The sequence below is a fragment of the Urtica dioica genome, chromosome 3 (assembly GCF_054948205.1).
Source record: "Urtica dioica subsp. dioica isolate 48M chromosome 3, U.dioica_male_clone48M_v1_H2, whole genome shotgun sequence".
NCBI classification, from domain to species: domain Eukaryota; kingdom Viridiplantae; phylum Streptophyta; class Magnoliopsida; order Rosales; family Urticaceae; genus Urtica; species Urtica dioica.
Window position 1 is genome coordinate 43,983,672 of NC_142758.1, and position 8,180 is coordinate 43,991,851.

An 8,180-nucleotide genomic window follows, 5' to 3' on the forward strand; every position below is an offset into this window, starting at 1 on the left:
TCTAGTACGTAGTTCGATGGTTCTTCTAACTCATATCCGACGGAGAAGTAGTGGCCTTCTTTGCACGAGACGTCTTGTTCGCAAAGGCTTTCATCTGCGTCGTGGGCGGCGCAATGGTCTTCCTTTTTTGCGACGAAGAAGAGGGTGGTGCACCATTTTTCGACTCCACCGGCGTCGTCGTTTTCTTCGTGGAACTCATTCGCATTCTAGGTTGTGGTTTTGGGTCAACCATTTTAGAAATTAGGGTTTTGTGACCAAGAAATAGAGTGTCAGCGATAGAGAGAGAGAGAGAGAGAGAGAGAGAGAGAGAGAGAGAGAGAGAGAGCATAAATGGTTTCGCAAAGACGATGAAAAAAGATGGTTTCACAAATAAATGAGAGAGAGATATGGTGGATAATGATGGTTTTGAGAAAAAAAAAAAGAGAGATAGAAATGGTGGTTTTCATACGATTATGAGAGAGAAAGAGTCAAAGAGAGAAAGCACAATTTTGAAAAGTGGTAAATGAAGGAAATAGCTACAAATGACGGAGAGAGAAAGTTTTTTAGAGGGAAATGAAGAAAATGGCTAAAACTGCTAACAATTAGAAAGCTAAGCGCAAAAAATGTACTTGTACACTAAGCCCCCTAATAGTAACGGTCAAATTAGCATTTTTGTTGAAAACGAAAATGGGTTATCAAAGATCAATAGATCTGACCCTTTTATTTATGCATACATGAATATATTAGGGATGAGTGTATCAGGGGAGACGCATAATGAGGTTTAGGTGGTACATCACCATTCTAATGCATTAGAGCATCATTGAAATAAAATAGACCCTTTTTAGTAAAATAATTTTTCATCAAATTTTATTTTAGGCCTTCTAAAAATTGAGGCCTTAAAAAAAATTTAGCACTTTTGAGGTTGGGTCAGGCCGATATATATATATATATATATATATATATATATATATATATATATATATATATATATATTGTTTAAGGCCTCAATATATATATGGGTAATCTAGCAATGTAGTCAATTTCAAACATGATTTTAAGGATGTAGTCAACATTTGGTAAATTTTGTAATCTTGCCATTTACAGAATAAACAATTAGAAAATATCAGAAATACTCTTATGTAACATAAATCATAGGAACCAACTACTAGTCAACGTTTAAGCCAGCCAAATTTTATCGCGTGTAAAATAATTGAAAATTAACTGAAATTAACCCTAGAAAACAATCAACTACTAACCAACGTTTCAGTTAACCAAAACTTATCGCATGTAAAATAAATGGAAATTAACTGAAACTAACTCAAGAAAACTTGTCTTATATAAACTATGGATTACGCATATTTGAATGTCATTTTCAAATCAACTAATTATAAAAAATAAAATAAAATATTATGGACTGTTAAAAGTTGACGTGTATTCTTTTTTTTTTAAGGGAAAAGTTTACGTGCATTAATTGTATTATTTGGCCGATCAAAACCTTTACTACATGTTTATGTTAGCCGATTTTAATAGAGGATAATATAGTAATTTGCTATATGAATAATAAAGTCACGTCACCATTCGTGGCTAGATTTGAAATTTAGGTGAAACGTTGGTTAGATTGCAATACCAACGTTTCAAGTGACTTAGTTCAACTAATTTATATACATATATATATATATACATATATATATATATATATATATATATATATATATTCCTTGCAATTACTTTTTTCTTCTTTGGTTTTAATCATGAATTCAAAATATACACCGGTTTCTGCTGGTTATTGATATGGGCGGTTTAGTGGGAATACTTTTTTTTTTAATACATTTTTTGCGGAACCCTTTTATTTTATTTTAGTTTTTACTATTGTTTTGCGTGGTGGGAGTAAAATTGAAAAAGAAAATATTATTAAAATACGTGTTACCTTTTCAATTGCAGACTAGCCTAACTTTTGGGGGAAAAAAAATAAAAGTAGAAAGAACGACCACGAATGGATTTTGTTATCATGATCTACGGGAAAAGCTCACCTGAACAACGAATTTTCAGATAATCTAATTTATTATTAGTGTAACTATAAGTGAAGGCATTTATTGAGTACAATCAGTAATATGATTGTTATATTTTTTTTTTACTAATTAATAACTTAAATAATATTATTATCGTGGTTGTTTGAACATGCTCATATTCTGTAGCCTTTTGTTTCCTTTTAGTACATTCTTTATTATATTATTATATGCGAGTTTATTGGCTTTATCATATTCAAGTCCTTTTCCACTAGAAGACGAGGAAATTTGCTTCATAAGTTTACCAGAATTCATACGCACCACATCTATTTTCTTACTTTCTTTTTGGGTGGAAAAAAAAGTTTACTACCACTTTTTTCTCCATGGAATGGACCCATGGACAAATACACATTTATGTATAAATTAGATTTGTCTAATTTTCTAAAATTCTATCATCTGATGATATCATAATCATATTTTAACTGTTCAAATTTAGTTCACATTTGTTTCACCGACTCAGCTCTGATTTAAAATACTAATTATTGAAGAATTTATTGTAATTAGTCAATACTTTATCTTCTTTTAAAATTTTAATCGAAATTTTATTTTATTAAGAAAATAGTTCACCAGACTTGCAATAAATTAATTAACTAAAGAGTAAATTTAATTTATTTTTAGTTAATATATATTACTTTTATTGCGATGAAACTGTAGTAATGATAATAATACATTGGTAAAAACTATTGTACAAAAATAATATATGTTCATGATAGTGTTACAATGCAAAATAACTACGATCATATGTTTATATATTGTATGTAAATTTGATGCTGCTAAAAATATTGTTGTTACATGAAGTTTGACTTTTTGGTTCAGGTAATCCTCTTATCCCTCATGTTGTTCATCGCATCAAACAGGACATCATTTATTTCTCTATGTCAGGATACGACGTGGCTTCGCTGACAGCATTTTAACTGCACACGGTGGATGTGCGCCATCTGTCTCTGTTTCGGATCAGAGGACATTTCTTTTGTTTGTCTCTTATAAAAGAGAATGTCTCACCCTTGGTTAGGGTTACACACTTATGTTGCCGAAATCTTTTTGAAGAAAAAGGTGTGTCTTTTGTTACCTAGTGTTTGTGTCTATCCGACGAGAACAAACCTAGCATTTTACAGTGGTTGCTGCTGGTTCATATATATTGATACACTGAGAGACTGTTAGGGTGAAAAATGAGGGGAGCTCAAGTCTAGGGGGAGCCTAGATTAGTAACTATTTAGAATAGTTTGGAGTTATGAATAGCGAAAGGTTATCATCCATGTGTATTCCATTACTGTACTCAACACATTGACTAGTGAAGTTACTTTCACTGGGATTTATATCCCCCCAAAGTAGGCAGTTGAAGCCGAACTATGTTACAATTCTTGGTGTCTTTTACTTTTATTTGTTTACTTGCTATTTGTTGCTTGTTGTCTTTGCAATTGTTATTACACCTCTTAGCAACATTTAACATGTTAACTACTTCAGATAGATCTGAACTTTCAAATGTATTGAGAGAAGATTTGGGGTATTGAAAGGACAAGTTTCCGACACGGTAACAAATTTATTGGTAGTATACCCTTTCAAGAAGCAAATAATGACTTCTTCAATAGCTTGTCTTGTTATAAGTTTACATAATTTTATTTATAATTTTAGCGCAAAAACTGATTGTTAATGGAGTCTTATGTTGACACAAAAGTCGAAGATGATCCCAGAAAGTTGTGTAAAAGAGGAATGGCATACTAAATAATTAGAAATTTGTAACTAACTAAGTCATCTTAATCTTAACGTTTGAGAATTAGCCAACGTTTATAAAGTTATGGGAAAATAGCAAAATGTATAAGGTGGCGGTTGAGGTAATGGATTAAAATTCCAAAAGTGTCCTTAAATCAATTTAGCGGTTTTTTTTTTCTACATTCGGCCTTTTTTGTATCTCGTTTGGTTTTGAATTCGTCACTTTCTCTCTCCTATTTTTTTCAAACATTTTTTTTTTCATCCAAAACTTCAAAAATTTATATATATCTCATATGAACTCGAAAATGAGTGATTCCAAATTCTACGGATTTATGGTGTCGAGATCTTCAAAAATAGACTCATTGTGTTGGATTAAAAAATGATTTTTAATGCCATAGATATAGAAATATCACGTTATTGTCTTAGATATAAAAATAACTGAAAATTTTCGGAAATCATGTGGAAATAAATGGAAATTTATTTAATATTTCTAGAAAAGTCATTACAAACACATGTAAACACGCATTAAACATGATTTTTCATCAAACACAATGGATCTATTTTTAAAGATCTCGGCGCCACGAATCCGTAGGATTTGAAATCACTCAATTTCGAGTTCATATGAGATAGATATGGATTTTTGAAGTTTTAATGAAAAAAATGTAGGAAAGAAAGTAGGAAAGAGAAAGTGACGAATTCAAACCACGAGAAAGAAAGTAACGAATTTAAAAAGCTAAGATCATAAAAGTAATTTTTATTAGCTATCACTTATGCCACATAGGCTGTCTGGCTATTATTCCGAAAGTTTGCAGACGTTGGCTATTTCGAAAACATGCATTTTTTGTTGGCTATTAAACTATAGTGCCCAAATAATAAAGCTATAATCTTTTAATTTTACTAAATAAAAATTTATTTTAAAATAAGATTTTTTTCTTAAAGAAATATTCTTTTCAAGTCCTACATTCATATTGTACTCACTAATTTTCAATTGATTTTTAAATAGTATCTTATCGAGAACAATATGCTTTTATATCGACGAATTAACAATTTTTCCGTTTTTTATTTATAAATATAGAGAAAGCTTATAGGTTGTGTTAGATATTGAGCTCATTTCAGCGTAGATATACGTCAGCATTAAAGAAGGGAATCATTACAAAGTTGAAGGATTAAAGATTTGCATCAAAAACTGTTTGTGGCATTTATGCAATTTCTGAAAAATTCAAACTTTGGATAATAGTCAGAGTTGCTTACATGGCAAGTTACGTGTAAATTGCAATGCTATGTGTTATATATAACTTGTAATGTGTAGAGAACAATAGAGAGACAATAATTGTACTGAGAACGGGTTGTTAGAGTCTTTGAGAAACACTTTGAGAGAACTTTGTAAGTTTTTGGGAAAGTGAGGAAAACCCAAAGAGAAAAATACCCGTTTGTGATAGAAATCTCATTGATTCATTGTGAAGATCAGAGCAAGATTGAGACTGGATTTCGGCCAATTTCCAAACAAGGATAATTGCTTGTTTGTTCTTTAATTTTCATATTTGTTTGTTTGTGAGTTGAATTCTTGCGAATAAAGAAATTTGTTCTTGATCTGCGTGATCAGGTGCAACAATTGGTTACAGAGCTTGACGACGCCGAAAATCATAGGATTTGCAAAGATCAAGATCTAGCGATTCGATGGGAAAGGTGAATTCTCGTTGTGGCGACATGGAATGAAGGTGATCTTCGTCCAAATGAAAATCACTAAAGCTCTCGATGGCAAATTCCTCGACGAGATGAAAGAATCTAAAAAAGCAATCAGCCATAGAATTGGCATATAGCATGCTGATTCTCCATCTCGGTGACAAAGTGATGCATGAGGTCTCTAAAGAAACCACGGCGGCCGAAATTCGGGGAAAACTCGAGTCATTGTACATGACCAAATCATTGTCCCACATAATCTAATTGAAAGAAAGGTTGTTTTGCTTTAAGATGGCGGAGGACAAGTCAATATCAGAGAGCCTCGACGAATTCAACAAAGTGGTGATCAATCTTACCAACATCAGAATCAAGGTTGAAGAAGAAGATCGGGCAGTGATGATTCTCAATGCGCTTTCGAAGACTTACTCTACGCTTGTCGAAGCCAAGAAGTAGGCCAAGACCTCTCTCTCTCACGATGTTCTTGTTGCGATCAAATTGAAAGAAAGAGAGATCACGCAAGAAAAGAAGTCTTCCGAGGAAGAGCTCAATGTGCGTGGAAAACCAGACAAGCGAAATCACAAGAAGAAGTTCAAGAAACAGGCAAATTAAGACAATGCTAAAGAGAAAGAATATCCCTACAAGTAATGCTATCAATGCCACAAGCCAGGCCATATGGAGAATGAGTGTCCAGACAAAAACAAGGTGTTTGATAAAAGCTAGGCAATGCAGCTTTTGTAGAAGATGGCTATGAGAGCGCCGATGAGGGAATGAGTTCTTGATAGTGGCTGCACATCCCACATGACTCCAAACATAATCTGGTTTGAAGATTTCAAGGAAAAAAATGGAGGTATGGTGCTTTTTGGGGAACAACAAGGGTTGCAAAGTGATTGGCAAGAGAAATGTTAGAATCCAACTCGAGGATGGTAAGAGAAATGTCAGAATCCAAGGCTTTCAGAAAATGGAAATTTGATTGTGACCAATGGATCTGTAGTGTGAAAGGAATAAGAAGAAATGGTTTCTATTATTTGCTTGGCAACATTATTATTGGATCTGTAGCTGTAGTTAAAGATCTAAAAGAAGAGTGTGCCATAGCCTGGCATCTCAGATTAGGCCATGTTAGTGAAAGATGCATTCTTGAACTAACAAAGAATGGGTATCTGGGCCATGACGGGTTGAAGAAGCTCGAGTTATGTGAAGAATGTGTTCTTGGAAAGTCAAATGGAGCCAATTTTAACAAAGCAATTCGCAGAACTCATAATATCCTTGAGTATGTACATACTGATCTAGTGGGGCCATCAAGAGTTGCTTCTCATGAAGGCAATGGATACTTCATGTCCTTGGTTAATGATCACTCGAGGAGAGTATAGGTTTATCTGATCAAGCACAAGAGTGAAGCCTTATAAGTGTTCAGGGATTGGAAGGCTGACGTAGAGACTCAGACAGAGAAAAAGGTGAAGAAGCTCAAAACAGATAATGGGCTTGAATTTTGCTAAGAAGAGTTCAATGCTTTATGCAGAGATCATGAAATTTCAATACATCTCACAATTGTGGGACCATCACAATGAAATAGACTTGCAGAGAGGTTCAATAGAACCATAATGGAGAGAGTTAGGTTATGCTAATACGTGCCAAATTCCCAAAGACTTTTTGGGCAGAAGCTACTTCAACTGCATGCTATTTGATCAATAGATGTCTATCTACAACTCTGAATCCCAAGCTCCCTTTGTGGTCAGAGCACAAAGCCAACTACAGCTGGCTTACAATCTTTGGTTACACAACCTATGCACATGTAAAGTAGAGAAAACTTGATGTTAGAGCTTTGAAGCGTATCTATATAGGCTATCTTGAAAGAGTGAAGGGATATATGTTGGGAAGTCATAAGTTGGTATCAAACACGAAGAATCACTCTGATACCAATTGTTGAGAAATAAGGTGGTAGATATCAGACCTCTATGCTCCTCGTTTTATGGATCTCCTTTCTCTCGGATTCCTCAGTTGCTTCTTGCTCTTTGGATCTTCGGATCTCCAGGCTCGGGATTCCTCGACGGTTCTTTGCTCCTTGGATCTTTAGATCTCCAAGCTCTCAGATTCCTCCCCGGCTCTTTGCTCCTTGGATCTTTGGATCTCCAAGCCTTCAGATTCCTCGACAATTCCTTGCTCCTTGGATCTTTGAATCTTTAAGCTCGGATCGATCGATACCGTAGTCTTCCAAGATCTAATCTCTGGAAGGACAGAGACCAATGTGTGGGCCAACTCTTTTCTCACTAATTGATCAAACAAGGTGTCAGAATAATTATTTTTTTTCTTTTGGGAGGTGGATGAACGATTTTTTCAGCTCCGGGAGAGACAAAAAATCTTCCAAGATCAAGGAGAGATGGGAGCACGAATTTCGAGGAGGGAAAACACTCAGTTGGATGATTTTCGCACTATCTCAAGCCCCTTATTTGTAGTTTTCTAGCTTACCCAAAATAGAATATGCACTTACTTGATTTCCTTTGATCTTATTTTAATTAATGTGATATATTTATTCTATAATAGAACAAATCAAATATCTACAAGATAAAATAAAATATCCAGCTCATATATGATATTTATTTACTTTTCACTTTAAAATATGTTAAACTAACAATTGATTTATATGAAATATCTCCATGATATTCTCAATAAATAACATCATTAATATATTATTTATTTATCACAATAAGAGATACTATTCTATAAATAAGATAGTAGAGAATATCTTCA